Here is an 11,941-nt window from a genome sequence, read left to right on the forward strand (position 1 = left end):
TGTCTTTGTCAATGGCACAATGGAGACATATTTTCATTCTTCTACATGTTATCTATTCTTACATCTCCTCCACTACCCATTCACACATGGATCACAAAAGCATAAGAGCATTTGGAAGCACATAACACATGGGTTGTTCATTGAGTATCCATCAACACAATAGAGTGAGTAGGAGCCTGTAATGTGTCAATAGTCCCACAGTAGATTGTGCTCACATCTTTCTTTGAAACCAACTAGAAAACTCTTTGAGTACTAGACCTATGTATTTCTCTTATGGACTAAAATGTTGCATTAAGAAAATTAACAACATCAACTACACACTTCATAGGCCAACCATCTAGTTTTAGCTCATCAATTCTCTTTATGACAACACTTGCACCATCATGCTCTCCTTTTCCATGTCTTGAGGTGGAGATGTTGTGCATCATGTGCAAGCCTGTAAGCTAGATAGTACTTTACCATGAAATAAAAAGGATTGTGTGCCTTAAATTGAGAAGCAACACCATATGACCATATCCAATGATATCATAGACGATGCCCTTGTTGTTTTAGCCAGTTGTCATGAAGCATAGAATAATGCTGAACAAATGTGTTATGGAGCTTGTCATATGATATGTAAAAATGTAGTGTCTTCTCAATAGCACCTACTAAGTTTCTCACATAAGAGATGTGCACCAATATGGTTAAGTAGGTTGACCACGCTAATGCATGTATTGAATGTCTTTTTGCATTTTAATGAATAATTCTCTGCAAAATCAATGATACACATGACAGCATCACTCTGAAACTTAAGCAATAAATCTTAGATCTATTGGGCTTGCCACCTAAAGACAAAGTTATGCTTGATGAAACTTTTGAGATGATTTGAAAATAGATGAATACAAGTAGCACTTTGCAGTCTTTCCACAACTAGAACCTTTCTCTTCTTCTCACTTTTATTATCATTAACTTGTCCAATTTCCGCATCCTTAAAGACCTTCATAGTCACCTCACTACTATTTGTTGCAATCTCATCTGGGCAAAATGACAACTTGCTTACATCACATTCGGGGCACTTTCCAACCAAGCATTCCTTTGTATGATATTGACTGTCAATAGGTTTTGGGCACAATATGGATTTCCACAAAATACTCATGTGTTGACATATTGCATGGTTTGTAGAACACTACATGAGCCACTCCTTGCACAACAAATGGAGCATGCACATAGATGACCTTTTCCATGATGCCCAAACTTTTTTTAGCACATTTGATTGAAAGTCTCTTTGAAATATATTATTTGGACATGACATACATAGTGGCACATATACCACTCTTTCAACTTTTGAACAAAGGATGGTTTTCTATGTGAAAGGTTCTAAGTGATAGCATCACTATATGATAAGTGCTCTTGAATCTTTTGTAGACCTTAACCTATCACACAAAAATAGACCAAGCCAGATCTTAAACTTTTACAATAAAAAATTCCAAATATTTTTATAAAAATCCATGAATTCGTAACAGTACCAAAATTTGGTACTGTTAAATCTCGTATTGTTTACAAAGTACCATATTTTGGTACTGTTCTTACCAAACTAGTATAGAGTACCAAACTAGGATAGAGTACCAGTTTGGTATTATAGAATTCCAATTCCAATTCAAGGTAGGGAATCAAATCTATTGCAGTATCAATTTTGGTACTATATAGAACAAGTGCAATACAGAAAAGCACCAAATTCACTATCATGCATACAATTTGGTATCAACAAATGTACTTGTGATATTGAATGTTAGTCCTACTATTCATTTTAGCTTCATATTTGGTGAACATGCTTGGGTACTATACATGGAACAGTGAAGCACCAAATTTGTTGTAGTACCAAGTTTGGTACTTTATAGAACCAATGAAATACAAAAAAGTACCAAATTAGGTACTACACATTCACTTTGGTACCCATAATGTACTTTTGGTACTGTATGCCACTCTTACTATTCAAATTAGCTTCATATTTGGAGAATATTTCATTCTTGGATACTATGTAGGGTACAATACAACACCAAATCTATTATGGTACCAATTTCTGTGCATAGAACCATGAACAAGTACTAAATCTGGTACTACACATACACTTTTTTACCAAATGTGGTACTTTTGGTAATGTATGTGACCATTCATGCTATCCAATTGAGCTTCACATTTGGCACTCAATTTCATGCTTGGATACTTTACAGAGCACCAAGAGGAACCTAATAGCAAGAGTACAAAATCCTCTACTATATGGAAAACTACCAAATTTAAACTCCACAAAGAGTTTTCTATAAAGGAGAGGACACTTGGTACCTGTAAGCTCCTTCTATTCAAGAGAAAAGCCAAGGTGTGTTCTTGATCTTTTGGTATTATATGGAATGACTACTAAGCATCATAATATATTGATTGCTTCTCTAGAATGGCTTGGGTAGTATATACCTAGTTTCTTTGGTGACATATGGAACAAGTGGCCTACATATGATAAGCAACAATTTTTGTTAATCTAGTGTTATATGAAGTATTAATCTCCAACATAAAATTTGGTACTGCCCAAAGGCTTTCCTACTATTCTAGAATGCATTTACAAATATTAGTCTAAATCAAAATCTAGGCATTCAAAGATTGCAAGAATAACATGTTACTTGAGATTCATCAGGGAGATGTATGGTATGTTTGATAATACATTTTGCCTCAATTCTTTGGTTACATATGTCTTTTTTATCAGGTGAAACTCAATGTCTAGAAGTCATAAACCAAATCTCTAGTTTTACATGTGATACTGCTATTTCGAGACAATTGTCTATGCACATTAAGTGGCAATACTTGATCCTCATCTTTTATATTAAACTGAGTATTTGCTGCTATTATATTACTTTGATATACACCCAAGACAATAGCAATTCTTGATTGATTGATTGATGTTATTATATCACCATTATTCAAGATCATCATCAAAGAGGTTCTCTTGACAAAAAGCTTGCTTTTGCTGAGTGGGGTACCTTGAGCTAAGTCAGTTTGTTATGAACACCAGAGACAAGACTCACTTCAACATCATAATTTCTCAACTTGGCAAATGTCCAATGATACATGAGCCTATGCCAACATCGAGAGCATATGTTCCTCTCCTTGACCTGGTTCTTGACCATTTGAGCTCTCATACCACAAATTCTTTCCTTGTTTCATTGCTCGCACTTCTTTTTAGTCCAATAATTGTGGACATAAGATTGATTAGAGAGTGGTTCATGGATGAAAGAAGGGGCATTGAATTCCATGGTAGTCACTATAGATGCAGGTTGCTTTGAGAAGACAAAGGTGGAGAGACTGATGTGAGCTTCCATGCTACAAGGGGGGAGAGAGTGTGGTGTGTGAGTGTGAAATTCCATGTTGTAAGGGGAGAGAGAGAGAGAGAGAGAGAGAGAGAGAGAGAGAGAGAGAGAGAGAGAGAGAGTGGCTATGGTGGGAGCAACTACAAAGACTAAGCGTGTGTAGAATAGGTTGAGCATTGGAACTCCCCTCACCCTCTACCCATGTCATTGAGGTCCCACCCTTCTGTTATGAAACATTTCAAAAGAAGTCACCTTTCCAATCCTTACGCGATTTAATTCTTCTTTTCTCTCTATTTTGTTTTTATATCTTCTTTAAAAAATATCTAGTTTTATACACACAAATCGGCAATCCAATGTGGTGTCAAGGACAATCCTTTTTGTATCACGAAGCCTTGCTTTCAACCATCATCATTCTATTGTAGGTTCATAAAACATTATGCAACTATAGTAGCTCCTTTGACTGACAGATTGAAGAAGGAAGCTTTCTTTTGGAATGGCATTGTGGATAAAAGCTTCAATAAGTTAGAGGAGCTCCTCACTTTTGCTCCTATCTTAGTATACCTAAACTTTTCTAAGGAGTTTACTATACAATGTGATACTAGTGGTAGAGTCATAAGGGTTGTAATATTATAGGAAAATGGTGTTATTGCCTTTGAGGGTCATAAGCTCACAGATAAACAGATGGCTACGAATGTGTATGACCAAGAGATGTTGGCTATACTCCATGGAATCAAGAAGTGGAACCATTACTTGTATGGTAGCCAATTTAGGGTTAAAAGTAATCATAGGGTCCTTAAGTACTTCCTTACTCAGTTAAATCTCACTCCCAAGTGGTATAGGTAGGTGGCTACATTACAAAAGTATGATTTTGACATCACTCATAGACATGGCAAGGATAACATAGTGGTTGATTCTCTTTCTAGGATGTTGGCATATAAAGTTTTACCATGACTCAGCTTCATAGTGACTAGATTGAAGAGTTAGATGAAGCTTGCCTTTTGGATGAAGAGCTCAACCATACATTTGAAAAGTTACAAGAAGGACTAATGGAGAAAAACTCACATGTTCAACTTAAAAATGGTTTCATTTGGTTTAATAGTAGGATCGTCATTTTCTCTTCTTCTCAATTCAAGTTGAAAATTATAGAGGAGATGCATTCTTCACCCATAGCTAGACACTTAGGTGTGTTTAGGACGTATGATAAGATCTCCAAGAGTTTTCACTAGAAGGGATTGTGGAAAGATGTGAAGGATTATGTCACAAATTGCATTCCATACCAATAGAATAAGGATAGCACTCATAAGCTAGGTGATTTATTGTGTAGCCATTGCTTATTCTCGAAGGAAAGTGAATGCATATAACCCCAGACTTTACTATTGGATTTCCTATGACTAAAAAGAGATGGAATAGCATCTATCTGGTGATGGATAGACTCACCAAGATAGCCAATTTTATTTCCATAAAGATGCAATTTACTACATCATAGGTAGCTAGTCAGTTCATGGAACACACCTTTAAGTTACATGGATTACTGCATGTGATTATGCATGACAGGGGCTCTAAGTTTATTTGAGTAACTTTTGGTAGGGAATATTTAGCTCCATGGGTTATAAGTTGCCTCCCTCTATAGCCTATCATCCACAAATTGATGGCTAGATAGAAAGGGTCAACAAGTGGTTAACGACCTACAATTAACATTTCTATCATGATTTGCAGCATGGGTGGGACTCCTAGTTACACTTGGTTGAGTTTGCTTATAGTTCTACCCATGTTGGTATTGAGTTTCTCCCTTTAAAGCCTTGTATAACTATAAAGTGCCCCTTTCCATAGTTCTTTTTAGGGAGAAGATAAACCCTCATCATGGAAAAGAGGAGTTAGAAAGGATAGAAACCTTTCTTTAGTAGTGTAAACTGAATCTTAGGAGAGCCCAAGATTAGATGAAAATGTATGCTGATGAGAAGAGGCATCCTATGGAATTCCAAGAAGAGAGTTGGTTTTACTAAAAGTAGCCAAGTGTCACTACTGTACTTTGAAAGATGGCTCCAACAATAAGCTTACTCACATGTTTTATCGGCCATATAGAATTCTAATGCATGTAGGGGACTTGGCATATAGATTTGAATTACTCTCTTCTACTAAGATTCACAATGCATTTTATGTTAGTTAGCTCAAAACATTTTATGGCCCCTAGGTTGATACAGTTGATGAATTGCCTCCATTGATGAAGAAGGTCTCATATAGTACATCCTTGAGAAGATCATAGGACATCATGTGAGAAGAAGCTTCACTCCAAGTCCATCATTGAGTACTTGATTAAGTAGAGAGAATTACCACTTGAAGAAGCTTCTTGGAGGCTTGAATCTATTTTGGATGGGTTTCCTTATCTTCAAGATGCTTTAGTGAGGTTGAAGCATAGCTCTAGTTGGCCAGATTAGTTTGCAGATAGGACTTAGACAATAGTCTATTTTAAAATAGATTTTATTTTATCCTATTTTTAGCAAAGTGAAACTTACATAGGCTCCGAGTACTCTTTGAGAACTTCATATTGATGTGTAGCATGCCCGATTTGGACCACTCTTTGCAGAGTTATGGAAGTTTTTTTCTAGTAGGGTCTATAATTATAACAATTTGTCTACCAATGACATTTTATTGAAGATTTAGAGGCTCAAACTCTTTCTTTAAGACATCTCAATGCCATACATTGCAGAGATTTCTATTTGTGTCTTCATTGCAATTAAAGATTTGATTTTTCTAATTCATTTTCTATCAATTGTATAGCGATAAAATAGAGTAGTATTCTATTATGTCCATAATCTTAGCCATTGCAATAACTTCCCAATTTTGTTTTTTTAAAGGTTTGATTAATAATACCATCTCACAATAGCATAGGTATATAACGTGTTGAGACTTGTAATTTTCCATCATTCATTAATACAAATTACATTCTCTTCATCTTACCTTATTTTCTCTCAACTTCCATGGCTTTTCTCACCTCCTCTTGTCTTTCTAATCTTTCTCTCTCTTCTTTTCTCTCTATTCTGCACTCTTCTCTCTCATTTCGAAGTCCTCTTCTTGACAAATAGCTTACCTAGTGTCTAGAAAAGATACGTGACTTATTGGATCCACCCAACCATGGACTCAATCATTTGGTCTAAGGCCTCCCACTTTCCTTAAAAGGTTAATTTTAATTATTTAAATAGCTAAAGTATACTACCAAACTATTTAAACACATAAAAGTGCCTTAAATAAATATGTTACACAAGGCTTGTTAAACATCCTTTCAGCACATGAACAAACACTTTGAAAAATAGTAATTTATTAAATAAAATATTATATTACAAAATAATCACTCTTACTCTGCAACCTTGCAAAGTTAGGCTATTTGTGATCACACTCCTTTTACGATCACAGGGGTTTCATGAAAGCTCAAAGTTTGGCTAAGCTTCCCGAAGCCCCAAAATCCATCCCACATTATGGGGACACTTATCACTCATTCCTTTGCTCTATTAGGTGCTTGAGTGATTTAAAAAAATAAAACATCTACAACTCTTGTTGCAAGAGTGGAGGATCTTCATCTTGTAAGGTGAGTTTTTTCAGCATCCAGAAAGATGCTAGAGACTTGTTGGTGTGGGGATCCCAAGAGTCTTTACCAACATATCCTCTTTCCCATTTGACTATCACAATCATTAACTCTTGGTGTAAGATAACCAACATATATACACATTCTATCATATGATAAATAGAAAGCAAAACTTTAATTATTAATGAAAATGTTGTGCATGAATCTACCCTTGCTTCTGCTATTTATTTTCTTTCTTAAATTTATCTAAAATAGATTTTGGGTCATGTAGGTCTTTAACCAAGTTAATTCTCTCCAAGCCAATTTTTGAAGAAAAATACTATTTTTAATGTGGTATTCTAGCACTTTCAAGGTTTCTTTTTCCATCTTTTTAATGTATGCATGACATCTTTTTAATGTATGCATGACTATCTCTATGATTTTAAGAGAGAGAATCAAGGAATTCAAAGTGACATTTAATGAAAAATTATTTACTTGTAATTTATCCAAGTTAGATTGTCCTCATTTGGCCAACCATCATTTCATGGGATTATTGCAATCTCAAGTCAATGCATGATCATCACTATTTCATGTTGTAAGGGGTTCCATGATTTCCAAGTTGGGTTGCACTTCAACGTTAGGATGCACTATAGCTTTAGCCATGTGTTTGTTGATGATAGGTTCATGCAGATCTCTCGATGGGGGTTTGGGGCCATGGGAAGAAGTCTTTGGGATGCCTTTTACTCATACACAAGGGAATGCCTCCAATCTCTTGTTGCATGGTGTCACTAAATTGATTGCTTATTACACATTCTCTATTTAATAAATGCATGCCAATAAATTAATGACTCACTTTTCATCAAGTCTTGATGATGATCTAGCATGGCCATGAGACCATTTAGAGACCAATATTCCTAGTGCATCACTTAATGGGGTGATCAGAGCACTGTGACGAGGATATCTGGTACATGTAGTACAAGTTATGAAGGGGGAAAGAAGTGTCTACCAAGTGTAAGAGCGTACACAAGAACCAAGGAGTTACACATTAATGAAGATGGATTGAGTTCTAAGAAGAGAAAGTGCATTAGCATTGTGTATATGTATTTATGTGTGCATTTGGGGACACGTGGGAACGTTTACTTGTGTGTATAATGAGCATTGTATTCATTTGGGGTCATCCTCTCCCTTACAAGTCAAGGTTTAAGGTCTTTTTTTCATTAAGAAAGACGAGAGATGTAATTCTCTCACTAAGAAAGACAAGAGACATGATTCTCTGGAAGTGAGGAGAGAAGTGATTTTCTCTTTCTAAGGTCTAAAAAGACAGAAGATTTTGTATGGAAGTCAATCTTAAGGTTGAGGCCCAAGGCAATTTAATGAACTCTCCTTAAGGTGGTTGCATGGACCATAAGTTAAGAGTATAGTTTGAGAAGCTGTTCTTTTTAAAAGAGATATGGTGAATCCATTTTTAAAATATCTCACGATAGAAAGACTATCTCTAAAAACGGGTCACGTGGGTTATCGAAAACAACGAGATCTACAACTTTTGTGTTGGACATTTTTTCATTTGAATAACACATAGGGAGATATCTAGAAATTGGTGCTATGCAAAGTAGGTCCTGGAACAGCCACATCCTGTATGAAGATCAACCTTTCCAATCTTGGCATTCAGGTCTCTCTCCAAGAAGAGAATCTCTTGAAGCCTATAAAAGAGGAGGCTCTCCTTGGGTGTGGGGGAGATAAAGGAAGCATCACCTTGCATGCATCCAAGAGGAGAAGAGAAGGTGCAAGTGCTGTGGAAGTTCTGCTGAAATCCAGTTCCAAGTGGAGAAGAGAAGATGCAAGTGCTATGGAAGCTTTGCTGAAATCAAGTGCCAAGAGGAGAGTCCTACACATATTGTGTAGGAGAGAAGGAGACTCAAGAAGGATCAAAAGGTGCCAACTTCCAAGTTGTGCAAGTGTTATCTGGTTGTATACCGTACAAGGAACCATGATCTTGTTTCCAAGATTTACAAGTAAGAACTCGCTTATGTGTAATAGAGGAGCTTAGTCCTTGTCAATAATATAACTCCACAAGGGGGGGATTGGCCCATCTTCGAGTCCCTAGTGTGTTGCCAATTTCTCTACCTCTCTCTCTCTCTCTATCTACATCTTTATTTTCTCTCATCTATTCTCCCTCTGTGCCAGCATAATATTTGCCATATATATTTTACGTATATAAGAAAGTCGAGTGTATATCTCAGATCTTATAACAGTGGTATCAGAGCAGGTCTCTTTGCTTTTCTCAAAGTAAAGGTGATCCTTACAAGAAGAAGGTAAAGATGGCAAGTGATGAAGTGCCTACAAGTGTGCAATTACAAGCTCAATTGACAAAGTATCGTAGCTTGCTAGAAATTCCCAAAGTATGTCAATTGATTGACAACTTAAGGGCAAGGGAAGAAGCTACTTATGAAGGACTGAATCCTCCAAAATATGGTGATACTGGAAGAAACACCATTGTACCAATTGATGATGAAGGTGCAAAGCATCCAATTGTTGAGAAACTTCCTAGAAGGAAGAAGGACTCTCAGGTTAAGAAGAGTAAAAAGACCTCACCTCGAGTGAGGTGGATAAGGATGGAGTCATCTCCCTCAGCAACCAGCTACTCCCCTGATTACTCAAGTTTCTCCTCCTCCTCATTGTCTTCTAGTTTCTACTCTCTTGGTTCTAAGTCTTGTGCAATCCACAAACGGATAAAGAGGGACCATAAGAGAAGCAACCTTAAGAAGACTAAGATTTTCAAGTCTGGGGATAAGGACATAAAGTTTGACTTTTACTCCGGTAAGAGAGATCCTACTAAGGTGTTAGCCTTTGTCAGGCAATTTGAAGTTGCTTTTACTGATGGTAATTTCTCAGAAAAGTCCAAGCTCAGGCATGTAGGCATGCACCTGAAAGACACCGCTAGCAATTGGTGGTTGACTCTCATTTTATAGGGAAGAAAACCCACGACTTGGGAAAAGTTCAAGAAGAAGTTTTATGCTCAGTTCTTGCCTCCTGATTTTGAGAATGATGTCAAGGAGTGGGATTGGCTAGGCCAGAAAGAGCATGAGAAGGTCACTAGTTATGTGGACAAGTTTTGGTCTACTCTTCTTAAGGTTACTCCTTTCATGGAGATCAACGATGAAGAGAAGAAAAGGAAGTTTGAAGTTGGACTACTCCCTCATTTACATAGAACCATGAAGGTGTGTCAAAATTGTGGGAGAGAAGGAAGGAGTCTCACTTGTAGCTTTTTTGCTTGCACAATGGGGGAATACACACAAGGGTGGAGGCTGAAAACAGTTTTCCTCTTCTTAGTTGTGTAAGCCAAAAGAACTCAAGTACAAAGAAATAGAAGAACCCTATATATGGGTCTCAAACCAAACTCAACTAACTAAGGTGGCATACTAACTGAGCCACGAACTAGAGTAGATAAGGATAGCTATCATGTAGCTATTATTCATGGGCGGTGTACCAACCGCGTCTGCAACTGACAAGTCGGTGACATAAATACACAACGGTCACCCTGGCGTATCACGAGTGGAGCTCGATATCTCAACACTCCCCTTCGAGCTCAATCCCAATTCCTGCACACCAAGCAGGTCTCTAAACTTGCGCAGCTTCTCTGCGCCCAATGCCTTCGTGAATATGTCAGCTACCTGATCCTCTGTGCTGACATAAACTAGATCAATAAGACCTAGTAAAACCCTCTCTCGCACATAGTGATAATGCACCTCAATGTGCTTTGTTCTAGCATGATAGACTGGGTTATTTGCCAAGTGTATACTACTCATGTTGTCACAATAAATGACAACTAGTCCATCTGTAGACTGATGCATATCATAAAGTAGCTTATGCAACCAAGCTACCTCACATGCAGCCATTGCTGCACCCCTGTACTCAGCCTCTGTGCTCGACAAGGCAACTGTAGGCTGTTTCTTGCTGCTCCAAGTGACTGCAGCACTCCCAAAAGAGAACACATATCCATTGGTAGATCGTCTATCAGAAATACTACCAGCCCAATCAGCATCAGTGTATCCATGCAACTGTATCTGAACCCCAGTCTCATAAAATAGTCCATACTGCAATGTGGACTTCACATACCTGAGTATGCATCTAGCCGCATCCAAATGTGGTTTCCTTGGAGCCTGCATAAACTGACTTACCAATCCAACAGCATAGCTCAAATCTGGCCTGGTAATAGTCATATAAATCAAACTTCCTACTATGCGTCTGTACATAGTAGGGTCTTCTAGAAGCCCACCTGCATCTGTACTCAGCTTCACATTCTGCTCCAAAGGAACTGAAATAGGCTTACAGCCTGTCATCCCATATTTGGACAGCATGTCCAATCCATACTGCCTCTGCAAGAGCTGTATCCCACTTGGTGATCTAATCACCTCAATGCCCAAGAAATAACGCAGCTCTCCCAAATCCTTCATCTCAAACTTCTGCTTCAATAGCATTTTCACATGAAGGATATCTTCATCACTATCACCTGTCATAATCAAATCATCAACATAAATGACAAGTAGCATAATACCTTTCTCTGTTTTTCTCACATAAAGTGAGAAATCTGCCTTGGAAATCTAAAAGCCAATAGTGACAAGATACTGTCCTATCTTGTCAGACCATGCTCTAGGTGCTTGCTTCAAGCCATACAAGGCTTTCTTCAACCTGCAAACAAACTCAGGATGAACAGCATGCACATAACCTGGTGGCTGCTCCATATAGACCTCTTCTTGCAAATCACCATGCAAGAAGGCATTCTTTACATCCATCTGATGTAAAGACCATCCCTTTGATGCAGCCATAGCAATGACTGCTCTTACGGTTGCCATCCTTGCAACCGGACTGAATGTTTCTTCATAGTCAATGCCGTATGTTTGTGCATACCCCTTGACTACTAATCTTGCCTTGTATCTGTTCACAGAACCATCTGCATTGTGCTTCACCTTATAAACCCACTTATAGCCAATTGCATTTTTACCTTTAGGCAAAGGTACCAATTCCCATGTAGCATTTGCTTCCAAGGCAT

At 37.7% G+C, this 11,941-nt stretch overlaps 1 pseudogene; it reads right to left on the minus strand.

The window, feature by feature from the left end:
* Positions 1 to 525: 525 nt before the first annotated feature.
* On the minus strand, positions 526 to 1,305 carry LOC148019094 (uncharacterized; annotated as a pseudogene).
* Between the last annotated feature and the right edge of the window lie 10,636 nt (positions 1,306 to 11,941).

The sequence above is a fragment of the Lygodium microphyllum genome, chromosome 20 (genome assembly GCF_053477565.2).
Source record: "Lygodium microphyllum isolate KBCC chromosome 20, Lygodium_microphyllum_v1.1.10, whole genome shotgun sequence".
Taxonomy (NCBI): Eukaryota; Viridiplantae; Streptophyta; class Polypodiopsida; order Schizaeales; family Lygodiaceae; genus Lygodium; species Lygodium microphyllum.